This window comes from Pelecanus crispus, chromosome 8, assembly GCF_030463565.1.
Source record: "Pelecanus crispus isolate bPelCri1 chromosome 8, bPelCri1.pri, whole genome shotgun sequence".
Lineage (NCBI taxonomy): Eukaryota > Metazoa > Chordata > Aves > Pelecaniformes > Pelecanidae > Pelecanus > Pelecanus crispus.
In genome coordinates this window covers 2,199,476-2,212,234 of record NC_134650.1, presented here as the reverse complement: position 1 = coordinate 2,212,234, position 12,759 = coordinate 2,199,476, and the positions used below count along the sequence as shown (strand labels likewise).

The 12,759-nt window shown below is 47.1% G+C and overlaps 1 long non-coding RNA gene across 1 annotated transcript; it reads left to right on the top strand.

The window, feature by feature from the left end:
* Nucleotides 1–2,892: 2,892 nt before the first annotated feature.
* On the top strand, nucleotides 2,893–12,170 carry LOC142594150 (uncharacterized). The gene is made up of 4 exons (XR_012831257.1): nucleotides 2,893–3,211; nucleotides 5,225–5,574; nucleotides 8,609–8,971; nucleotides 10,284–12,170. It is a non-coding gene; the product is annotated as an uncharacterized LOC142594150 (long non-coding RNA).
* Nucleotides 12,171–12,759: the final 589 nt, after the last annotated feature.

The following is a 12,759-nucleotide window of genomic DNA, read 5'->3' as shown; positions in this document are numbered from 1 at the left end:
TGTTGGATCAGGTCCATATGGCAAAGTACTACGGATCAAGGAGCAAATGCCATGACGCTGGTGGAGGCTTCCAGCAACGCGCCGATTTTCCAACCCACCTGCTGGCATTTGCAATCCTGGCAGGTAGCGCCGAAGGCATCTTCCTGTGGTTAACTCCCTCGACGTGCGCCGCTTCCCATTTCTGAATAATTGTTCTCATGTAATTGCCTTTGAATTGCCTCTTGCTTGCTTCTGCGCCTGCAGAACCACAGGGCTGAGGTCTCCCTGCTCGCGGGGCGCTCCGTGTGCCAGAGCTGGGAGCGGCGGCTTTAGCTCATCCTCATCCACATCTGTATCCTCGCTAGGTAGCTGGGCTCTTTTAGAAAACACGACCTTAGGAATTGCATTTGCTATTGGGAAACGCCGCACTGAACATTTTAAGGAATAAGGGAGTGGGGTGGGGTTTACTCCGAATGATGCAAAATGCATCTGGGGGGTTTTGTGGGAGAGCGTGGCTTCGCCTGAATTTGCAGCGGATGCGTTTTGATTAAAACCAAAAGAAACTGAAAAAAATAGGAATCGACGGTTTGTCACGCATAAGGCTGACTCAGCTCTTTCTCGGGGCTGTGCTGGTTGTGCCCCGTCCCTCCCTGCTCTGCCTTTTGCCCTTGGTGGGTGCTGCCTGGGGACAGCAGGAGTTCACCCAGGGCTGAGCCTGGGCCAGGAGCTTGAGGGGCCAAAATTCCATAATAGAATTGCATATTGAGATTGAGCCACCTAGAGCTGCAAGGGCATCGCCAGGGACGGCCAAAGCTTTGCCCAGCGCATCTCTTAGGAAGCTGGAAGTAAAGCGTGGGTATCCAGGTCTGCGGCGCTGTTACCAGGCCGGCGATTCTCGAGCTTTTTGATCCATCTACCAACCACCCCGGGTAATGTGGGCTGCACAAGCCTTGACACCGATATCCGCATTTCGATTTTTTGTGGTCATTTATTTTTGGTAGCAGGGTAACCCCCCTGCATTTCCAATAGCATCGCAGTGAATTTCTGACAGTAGTGTTCGTCCCCGCGTCATTTCGTGGCTGTTTTGTTTGCGTGGGAAGGATGCACGGGTGGGATTGCACATGCTGGGGGGGTGCGTGGGGTTACAGCGGTCTGGAGGGGCTGGGGCTGAGACCAGGGTTACGCACTGGTTTCAGTGTCACTGAACTGGAAAGGTCTGGTTTTTGTGGGGGCTTGGTGGCCAAGTGGTGTAAGTCCAAGAAGAGCAGATTATTTTTTTTTTTTGCAGCCGGCAAACTGGTTAGCACAGATGAGGAACCAAGTGTTGCAAGCGAAGCCGAGAATTAGGCTCTCACGTTCTATCTTCAAAAGCAAATGCCTCCTCCACGTCTCTGGAACGGGGCTGTTCGCTGCTGGCTGTGCCGGAGGCTGGGCCACGCTGGTTCGGGAGCCTCCCGGCGTGGTTTTTCCAGAGCTGAGAGCTGAGGGTGCATTTGAAGTCTCTCCTCCTTGGCCATTCCCCCCATCTTTTAGGTTTTAAAGCTTTGGGGCAATTTTGCTGAGAGAAAGCTCACTGCATACACCTGATGCAAGAACAGGAAGAGCTTGAAGTAACATTTGCATGTCAAAAAAAGAAAAAGTCAAAGAACCAAAGCAGCAATTGAAAAAGGGAAGAAAAACACTGGAGTATGTCAAATGTCAGCTCCTGTTTGATGCTCTTGAGTGCTTCAGCCTGGTTGCTTCCATCGCACAAATACGCTCACCCTCCACTCTCCCCTTGTGTGTTTTATTAATAACCTCTGAACTTGAACTACACAGTGAGCTCTCCAGGGTGGGGAGCTGCAGCCCTGGCCAGAGCTCGGGGCAGCTCTGGACCCCATGGTGTGAATTAGTACATGGGAAAAACCCCCAGGAGCAGCTCCTTGTCCACAGCCATTGGGACCCGGAGCTGGTTTCGGAGCCTGAGTTCAGCCACAGGGCTCCCAGCAGCGCCGGGCACCTCCAGCCTGCTCCGAACCTACGCTTAGCCTTTTACTAATGTACGAGAGCAGTGAATTAGAGGTCAATCCTCTGCTGTTGTAAACCGGCATGTATAAGAGTAATATCAGCATTTGCTTGATCATAGAATCATTTAGGTTGGAAAAGACCTTTGAGATCATCAAGTCCAACCATAAAACCTAATACTGCCAAGTCCACCACTAAACCCTGTCCCTCCGCACCATGTCTACACGTCTTTTAAATACCCCCAGGGCTGGGGACTCCAGCACTTCCCTGGGCAGCCTGTTCCAATGCTTGATAACTCTTTTGGTGAAGAAATTTTTCCTAATATCTAATCTAAACCTCCCCTGGCACAACTTGAGGCCATTTCCTGTACATCCAAGGCTCCTGCATGGACCTTGTGTACCATGGGTTCGAGCTGGAGATCTGTAGGGCACCTGGGGCTTTCTGCGCTTTGCAGGATGTCCGATGTCAGGGATGTGTGTCTGCTCGCAGTGCTTGTGCACTAACACCTCGCCGGTGTCATTTCCTCTGCCTTCCCCTCTGCTTTCAAGTAGGGCAATAGCTCAAGAGCCTTGGCGCATACCAGGCGCTCAGTGAAGTCCCCAGCAGCACGGGGAACCCAACACGGGCTCAACAACGGTCATAAAAATGGAAGAAAACCAGCATCGCCTTCAGTCCCCAAAGCATGTACCCAGCGGGAAGCTGCCTGGGAACTGCGTTCCCATGGGGAAGCACCCAAATCCTTGCGCTTTTAGCTCTGAAGGCACCAAGTCTGCTCTACAGAGAGAGTTTTTGATGGGCTCTTAGTAAATAAGCCGAGTCGTCCCCCCACCCAGCCTGCTCCACCCATGCTGGGAGCTGGCACTGTTCATAAGAAATGCTGCAACTGGGCCGGGCAGATAGGCACGATGCCAAGGCAAGATGCCTTCTTGTTGAACTAGGAAGAGTAAAAATATTGGGCTTAGTATGAGAAAAAAAGAAAGACCTACTTGGAGGAAGTTACGAAAAATCACACAAATATGTCTGTGAACTTGGCCACTGTACAGTGGGAGTGCCAAAAATAGCTGCAAAAACTGGGCTGCATCATGGTGAGCACCGCTCTAGAGAGCTGCAGCTTCTGCTGAAGCATGAGGAGCAGAGGGTGACAGGAGGAAGATGATGCCACATCTCGTGGCGAGGGCTCACTCTGTCTTGAGGAGTTCACCTGGTTTAGCTTCTTGCACGTTTGAAGGTCAGCTTGCATTTATTGGCTTCTTTCTTGATGAGCTTAAAGGGGATTTGCATGAACTTTGGAAAAAAAAACATAAGCAAATTGAAACACAGTCTCCACAGGAAATTTTGACATAATTACTGTGACTCAACATATTAATAGTAGCTGCATTATGTAACTGTTGGTCTCGGTGTTTTCTTCTTATCTTTTGTGAGTGTGATACCGGGCGTTAATGGAGATGAAAGAATTTGTCAGGTGTGAAGCTGAAAATCCAAATTTTTAGGTTTTTCAGTCACCCTTTCCAAATACAACATAAGAAGGGTCTCCACTGAGCCCTGCTCCCGGGGCTGTCACCCACCGTGGTCCTCCTTAATACCAAAACAGGGCAGGGTGGACCGGGAAGCAGGGTTTCATCCCCTGGGAATGGTCATGAACGTCCATGGGGTAGCACCAAGATGTAATTAAAAGTTAAATAGATTCTGTTGTGAGCAATGTAGTGTGGCTAAGGACTCTGACCACAGCAGTGGGGTCAGGAGGTGCAAAAATTACTTAGAAACTTCATGGCTTGATGGTAGCTCAGGTGGACACAGGTCACAGACTGAGCAAAAATTAAATATTTCCACTCATTGCGACAAGACAGCTGTTCTTTGTGGGTTTTTTTAAATAAACACAACTGAAACATTTTATTTTGATTTTATATTTATATGGGGTGATTTAAACAAAATTCAAATGTACTTGTGGGAAATTCCCTTTTGATCTAAATCATGTTTTCTGAGTCAAAAGCGCTGTGATGGGAAAGTTCCAAAGAACTCGGATTTCAACATTTGTTTTAGTTATTTGAGACAAACGATGCTCTGCACATTAAAGTATTTGATTTCATCTTGTTTCGTGTAACTTGTAACTTCATGATCACTTGTAACTGAGTGATCCCTGTATGTCCATATCCTTGTTATTGCCAGTAAGTGGTGTTGGCTGGGTACGAGGTGTGGGTGACTGATGCCATGAGAGTAATGTCCATTTTTATGACTTTCCATTAGCTACATGAACACGTAGGACTGCCACCAGCCACCACTGTTGTACAGGGAAATTCAGCCTAAACATGGGCTGAAGCCCTGTAAATCCAGGGTTCAAATGCAGCTGCTTCCCAGGACGATGCATGAATCAATCCCAACCGAACGTAGGTGGCTGAGGAGTGATCAAGCTTCTCCAAGGGCTTGTCCTGGAGTTTACATCAGCTATATCCACCCTTCTCTTTAGTGGCTGTGCCTTTTGTTATTGGCAGAGTAACTAGTCCAACTAGCCAAAAAAAAAAAAAAAAAAACCCTTTGGAACTGTTTACCCTGTGACTGAGGAAAGTCCATCTGCTGTTGTGAGCCATCTTTACGGGTAATATAGCTCAAAGTCTTGGAGGCTGTCCTTTAAATGGTAGGCATCCCAGCTTTCATCTCTAAACATTTTGTGTAGGTAAATAATTTAGGAATATGGGTAATTCTGATGTAATCCTGACAACAGGAAGAGGAGCTGGGCTGAGGAAACCAAGGAACATGCGTGTGCTGTCAGACCTCTGTGTTCATGCGTGGAAGATGGGTATGAAAGTGTCCTGAAAATGGTACCATCACTTTGGATTTAAAGACCATGTTTAAAAGGGTGACGGATGCACCTGGTTGCAGCTGCGTGGGAAATACTGTTAAGAAAAGAGATGTTAGGAAAGGGGTTGCCTTTTTATGCCACTCCTCAAAATCATTATCCCATCATCACTGACTGGAGGCTTTGCAAGAGTTTGTTCTTTTATTTTTCCAGCATTATTCTGCCTGATGGTTGTTGCTTATTAGTATTGTTCAAGGAATTTTGCATCATTCAAAGGGTGTGTTTTGCATTAGAGGGGGAATGTCCAGCTGACTGTTGACAGGGTACCATTAAGCAGTGCCTTCGCATCAACTAAAGAAAATAATCTGAAATACATACTAAATACAAAGTTTCTGGAGGACCAGAACAATCTGATTTACTATGTGTTATTTACATTCTCTTTTCCAGAGAGTGAAAATGCCAGAAATAAAGGAGAGGAGCTACTTTGCACAATTTCCAGTGATCTTACAGATTGAATTTCAAATTTGTAGAAATCTGCCGTGAGAAGGGACCACTGGTGAAGCCGGGGGCTCGTCCGCTCAGCCGGTGTCGCAGGGAGCAGCCAAAGCTGGAACCCATTCCCGAAGCATTCATGGTCTGGTGGCTCACCAGGACTTTGGTTCGAGACATCCGACTCTAATCAATGAGTTTTGGGAGACGCACGCACAGCCTCACGGACCATCTTGAATAGTGTCTGTCTGTCGATAAGGACCTGGTCCGTCTGCCCCATCACGTCGATGGTCCCATGTGCTGGAGAGGTATGAAACTGGGCTTTTCCTCCATCAAATAAAACACTTTCAATCAAGTTCTGTGCATGTGCTTAAAAAAAAAAAAAAAAGAAAAATACTTGATTACTGGAGATGAGCCGTGCACATGCTCAGAGACTAACATTAAGCTGTCTTTGAGGTGGTGGGGAGAGTGTCTGCATCGTTACCCCTGTTTTGTCTCCTTGCGTTTTGGATTGGGCCCCCATGGAAACGCTATAGATACATCAGCTCTTGGACCGTTTCCAGTCTGCCCCTCCAAAGTCATGCATCAGCAGACATTGCCAAGCAAGAAAAAAAAATGGTATTCATTTTTTTAACGTGCGAGATAACGGGACAGAAACTTGGGGTGACTTATGGCTGTAATATCTGATTTCTATTTTAAGTCTGTTGATTTATTTGTTCAGTTTTATATTTGTATCTCGATAGCATGTTCCGTCTACTTCATACAGCTGTTCTTCAAAGTCTGAGTTTTCCATCATGCTAGTGCTGAACTTCCTGGCTCTGTACTACAGAAGTTTATCACAAATAAGGGCTATTTTCATGTGGGCATCCATCATTGCAGTATTTGTTATGAAATAAGGACAGACTTTTGGATTCTGATGTTAGTTTTTACTCAGCGCTGATGTAATCTTAATTACACCACTTAAATTAATTCTCGCTTACATGAGGGAAAAAATAGGACAGTGTTGGGCCCATTTCATTTTTATCCAGAATGATAGAACAGTTTATTCAGTCAGCAAGGAGTCTCAGAATAATATGGATTTATATTCTTTCGCAAGAGTATGATAAACTTGATTAATCTGATCTTGTGGTTATGAAGATTAGTCCATCTGATGTGGCACAGAGCTGTTTGATGATTGCACTAGGAGGGGTTGTTTTGAGGCCAAGGCCTCTCTCTGCAGATGCTGTGCAGGCGGTGGTGACTTCTGCTGTTAAATGTCAGGCTCTTCTCTAGTTCTGCTTCCCACACTAGACATGGCTCCAGCCTTACCCTGCCTCCACACACGGAGATGTTGCAGGCTTCAAGAGCCCAAAGGGGAGAGTTCAGATTTGGTCCTGAGCTTGGACAGTGCCAGTGGTAGATGAAGAACCACCAAGAGATCAGGTCTGCCCTTCCTGCACAAGTGCTTCTGGCTCATTTCGCATTAAGGCATGTGTGGTTTCTGCTGGTTGGCAACAAGATCCTGGAGTCCACCATTAGCTTGACTAAGAGTTAGGTCAGGAGTGCCCTACGTGGCCGTCTGCGCCTGCCTGCGGGAAGGGAGCCCAGCGCAGCCATCCGCAGCAGTGAGGGGAGGCGAAGTGGCAGAGACCTCAGTGACATGGTTGGACTCAGTTGATGGTTGGACCGGATGATCTTAGAGGTCTTTTCCAACCTAAACGCTTTATGACATCCTTTGCAAACTGGGCAGTATGGCGTTTGGAGCCATGAATTCACTGGGGGGCAAAGCCACTAAGACGGTATTCTGTAAGTGTCCGAAATGGTGGATATCCCAAAGGGTCCGAAATGGTCTTGTTGCGTGGGAGCCTGGGTGCCTGGAGACACCCTGGCAGGCATGCTGCTTCACCGGGGACTTCTCCAATACTTTTCCCATCTTTTCACCTGCTAAGCAAAGCCTTCAATGTGGCAACGAGCAAGAGGGACAAAGCAGAGCTCAGGTGTCTTACACAGCGCAAGGCCTTGTGTCATCTGAGTTACGGGAAATGAGGTTACTGCAAGAGGTATCTCCTTGCAAAGGAGATGTGTCCAAACCTAGCTGACACCTGAGGCTGCCTGAAATCAAACCTCAGTGCCACTTTGGACCCACTGGAACTGAGCAGGCATCCAAGAAGAGCTTTTTGTAATTTTGTAATAAATTTTGTATTTGACTTGGTTGAAAGGTACTTGAGTCTTTTGAACATTTCTGCTGTGTCAAAAACTACAAAAATGTAGAAAATTTTACACAGGGACCTTGTGTCCCATCCCCTTCCCCCATCTCACCTTGATTTCTAGTACTTGCTGTTTGGTTTGGCTAAGATCGGAAGTGAAGGGGTAGTATTTCTAATTTCTCATTCTGACCCAGACCAGGAAATGTGGAGAAGCATTTCTAACCGTTCTGAGCTGAAGTCTCTTTTTTTCAAGCCTGTAAGCAAGTAAAAGGAAATTTGCTTTTTGATCTGAGTAAGACATAGATATCTGAAACACTTCACTCACCTTGGGGGAAAAAAAATTATGAGATGCTCCAGCCTTAAGTATTCTGTCTTCTGGAAGCAAAGAACTTCCTACTTGTATTTTAATTAATTTTTAATTTTTTTTTAATTTAATTTCTTGGTTAATCCATCTTTCCTTTTCTAATCAAATATAGCGTGTGTGATATGGAACTTTCCAAAAACAATATCCGATTTGGCTGCTGTGTTGCCTGTCCTGCTGGCCCTGATGGAGGGGCTGATATTTCCCTGTAATCGTTCCAAAGTTCATCTTCATATGCAGTGTACTTCATAACCTTCTTTGTTAGCAAAGAGAAAATCATTAGTTTGTGATTTTTTTTCGGGAGCAGAGAAAACTTCCTGTGAAGTTTTTTGTCTTACATTTGATTTAAAGATATAAGGGATTAGAGGGGGTTGAAAGCACACAAAAAGATTTGCATAAATTATCTGCTGTCCACAGAAATTGTCCATTTTTTAATGATTTATGGAAAACTGCTTTGCTCTCTTCTTTCTCCTCTGCACTGCTTCCTCCCTCTTCTCATCCGAACAACTTTTCCTACACTTTGCAGACTAAGTTTTTCTGTTTTCTGCTGAAGAAAGCCAGGTATCATTTGTTTGGGGTTTGGTTTTTTTTTTATTTCTTTGGAGACAAAGTGAAAATTTCTCTCACATCTGCTATTTTTCCTCCGCAAGCACCCTCATTTTTCTGAGCCCTTTTACGGTGCCTCCTTGTTCGGGGACAGAATCGTTCCAGTGATAACTTAGATCTGTTTGTTTTGGGAGAAAGTGGGAACGATTGCTCAAGAGGGACCGCTTCTTTTGTGTTTTCCCATGGTAGATCGGCATTCCTGGGCACAGAGGGTTTTCTCCATGGACCTTTATCATCTCCTGGCTGCGTGGACCCTGACCGGCTCGGGGATGAAGTGTGAAGCGCGGAAACTCGCGGTGCACAGCCCGAGCGTCGGGCGATGCTGCCTCTGCTCCGCTCCTGCCCCAGCCCGACATCCTGTGCGACTTTCAAGCAAATCACTCGGGCTCTTTGCATCGCCGTACCTCGCCATCCTCGTCCGGGGTAATTACAGCTTCCTTGCTCGTAGGGTGCTGGTAGGGGAACTTCAAGCTCCGGTGGTGGATTCGCACGTCGAAGCGGAGCCCGGCGTGCCGCGCTGTGCCCCGCGAGGGGAAGAAGCTCGTGGGAAAGGTACGAACCGGAGAAACAAGCGGTGCCTCGAAAAAGCTGCCGCAGGCTCCGAGCAAGCTGAGGAGGGGAGTTCCTGAGATGGAACTGCGCGAAACCGCAGGAGCCGCTGCGCAGACGGGGCCGGGGCGCGTTGCTGCTGGCAGATGCAGCTCCCGGGGGGGGCCCCGGGGTTTGGGAGGCATCGTCTCTGTGCCGTCATCCCTGACACCCTGGCCCTCACTTTTATTTAAAAGCGCGTCTGGGTGCCGCACCCTGTCCAGCAGTATATCTGGGAAGTAATCAGGCAGAGGCTGGAGCTTATCCCCGTGCCAGAGCCATCTTTCAGATCTTCAGCGGCACAGAACTCCCCGGCTTGGTTCATATTTCTCATTGTACACAACTTGCTTGAGTTTTATTGCTTAGGTAGCCATAAACTCCAGAGCTTCAGATGCCTCCCCGCTCTGTTTCTGGGCAGCAGCAAGCCCTGCGTTCGTCGCTTCGTGATGCTCCAAGCCATTGCACAGGACGAGGCGGTGGGAAGCCTGCGAGTGCCGGCGCGGTCGGACACCTCCCGCTGGTTCTTATTACAAGCTGGCCGGTGTGCGAGCCGTGTCCTCTCCAGGCCTTTAAACTTTATCCCGGCTCATGGGGAAAGCAGGTCTTGGGCAGTTAAAGCACCTTAAGACAGTGCTGGAGGCAAGGAATATGGGAAATTATTTCTCGTGGTGAGCTGGGGAGGCTGGAATGGATAAAGCAGAGACTGTGCCAAGGGCTCCCGCAGCTGCGGGTGGAGGGCTACAAAAGTTTTAGGCTCCCTGATCTAAGTGTTCATCTTCCAGTTGAGTGCAAGGAGAGCGTTTTTGTCTTGGAAATGACTTCGGAGCAGGAGCGTTAGAAAGAGGCAGTTCTCCATCCTCACGTCTTGCCATGCTGAAGCGTTCTGCGGGGCAGGCCCTGCTGCCCACCTCGCATGGGATGGTTTCTAGCGTGAGGAAGGTGACGGTGCTTTCCCACTGGAAGGGAATATGGCCAGGAGAAGGTTGTGAGATGGGAGGTGGTTGGCGGGGTGTAGCCAGACCTGCCAGCAGCTGCTTCAGTGATGGTTTTTGTAGAAGAGCTTTATAAAATATACCAAAGGTAACACGCTGTCAGCTGTCTTGATGCCAGTGTTGTAAAAACGTATATATTTATATATATACACACCACTTGCAGGAAGAATGGATATCAGCATGTGAAGAAATGAATACACGTTGGCAGAGAAGGGATACTTTCCATCAGCTGATCTAGAAATACAGCAATATTCAATACATTAACATTGTCCCTTTCCTTACAGCGCTTGATACGTGGCTTATACCCAGAAGAGGCATGGGATGAAGCCCAGGCTGGAAAGCTTTCCCCGTGGAAGTGGGGATGCGGAGGAGGTTTCTGGTGGAGCAGCGGTTGATGGTCCGCACACCCAGCAGCTCTGGCGCTCCCGACCGGCGGCTGGGCGACGGCCAAGGGAAAGCTCTGGCCATCCGGCGGCTGCTGGGTGCCTAACGCGACAAGGGGACACCGCAGGGGAACGTGGAAGAAAGGCGGTCAAGTTAGTCCTGAATCTGAATTCGGGTTCACAGCCATGTGCTTTGCAACCGGTGACGATTAAGATCTTAATTTTGGCATTTCTTGTGCATTCTGCAGCCAGAAAGTGGCCTGGGTCTGCTCTGTGTAAGAGCCCTGGGAACTCTGGCGTGACAGGTGTATATTTTTAGGTCACTTCCAGAGAATTGGATTCATTTCAATGGAACTAACCGACCGCCTTGGCACTCAGCCGTGTTGTAATGTGGATGAAGGATGGTTTCGACCTTACATCATCTCCCTGTCGAAGCTTTTGACCTTGCTCACACGTCTGTTACTGCTTGATTTATCTTCACTGATGTTCAGACTCTGAGTCTCTGGATTTCAGTGGCCAAACGCTCAAAAGCAGGGGCCCCCAGCAAGGGCTTCCTCTGTCTGATGCAAAATAAAGACCAACCTGTGCTGAACTAATTCATCCCACTTTAATCCCGCTCTTCAGGAGGTCTCTTCCTTCCTGGAACCACCTGCTTTGTTAGGAATTGGGCGTTTGAGTGGATTAGAAATGTAGACCTCATATTCCCACAGGCACGTGGGGACGTGGCAGAATAAATGTGCATATTGTATCTTAATAATCTGGTCTTCTGGGGTTGTCAGACTTCTTGAAGGAGGTTTGAAACAGGGACCAGTTTTATCTCCCACCAGGCATTGGGTCCTCACTTAACTAACTGTGCAACTCCATATAGATTTCTCAATGTAAGATACAGTACTGTGCAATAGTCAGCTATTATTTAGAAAGTATTTGGTAAGTAACATCTGCTGCACTGAAAATTAAATAAAGGGTGTTAAATAGGAGTTTAAAGAAAACAGGTTTTGGGGGAAAAAAATCTTTGAGGATACCTATTTTAGTTCAGAATTCAAATCTAAATTTCCTCAAAGGTGTTGGCAGGATTCATTTCTCCTTTGTACATAGAATCATAGAATCATTTAGGTTGGAAAAGACCTTTAAGATCATCAAGTCCAACCATTAACATGTAACATATTTGTTCATATATGCCGTTATACAGCTCCTTTCAAGCTGCATATTGTACTGGAATATAGCAAAGGACAAATTTAAGATATGAAACTGGAGGAAACCATATTTCATACTGCATAAAATGCACCTCCGGAATTTTCAGTTCTTCTTCTCTGCAGTATTAGAAATGCCTTTATAAAGTATCACGACTGATGAGCTAAAAAAAAAATAGAAAAGAACAAAAAAAAAGAAAAAACCCTGTGGCTTTGGATATATGCACTTCAAGTTTGTGGTTAATATTTCTCAGGCTGCTTAGAGGTGAGCATAAGTTCAGTCATCGCACTGCTGCTTCACCAGTCTCTGCTGGTGTTTCTAAATGATTCTGAAGAAAGATTATGAAAAATGGACCTGTGGTAAATTGCGTCATCCTTGTTATGCATTTTAAGATGGGGACGCAACACAAGCTGCGTGTCCAGGTCACGCTCAGCCTTCCCTGGCGCTCCTCCATCCCCGCCGGTGCGGTTCAGCCCACGGTGGGTGCGAACCTGCTGCAGTCTGCTGTGAATTAATGGCATAACCGTGCATCTCTAGCCATGCTGGTTTCCTCCTTTGCGCTAGAAAGTTTGCATTAGCTAGTGGTCATGGGGACGCCAGATGGAAGATAAAAAGCTGCTCCAGGTAGAAGTGCCCAGGACCCCATCAGCTACAAGTGTCAATGTGGTGTGAGACTGATCCGAACCAAGAAATCCTAGAACAGCACTTCACTTTCTCACTGCCTGTGCCCTGAACTGTGCAACCGCTCTTTAAACCCCTTCCTTCACAAAATACAAAGAGCTTTTTCCTTCTCAGTCTTTGAGAGATCTTACTTTAACCTCATTAAACTTCATTGCCAAGATCCAAAGCAGATTGAGATGAAGCAGCTGATAGGTGAGAATACGAGTTACAAATTGGTGCTGAAGAAACGCTTGCAATAAAACAGCGTCTCCGTACATGTCTTTAAACAACGTACATCGCCATGAGTTAACAACGGGAAGAAGCGGGGAGTCCCCGGTTTGGCAGAGTTACGTTAGAAATTAAGCCAAGCCCAGGCTCTCTGGGCACAGCCAAGGCTGTTGTCTGCTGGCTCGTTGCATGCGGTTGGTTGTTGTGGTGCTGGGATGTATTAACGGGTTTTATTTGTATGTAAATAGAAGAAAGCAGAAACGTAAACCTTCCCGTGTACTTGGCTAGTCTAATACAA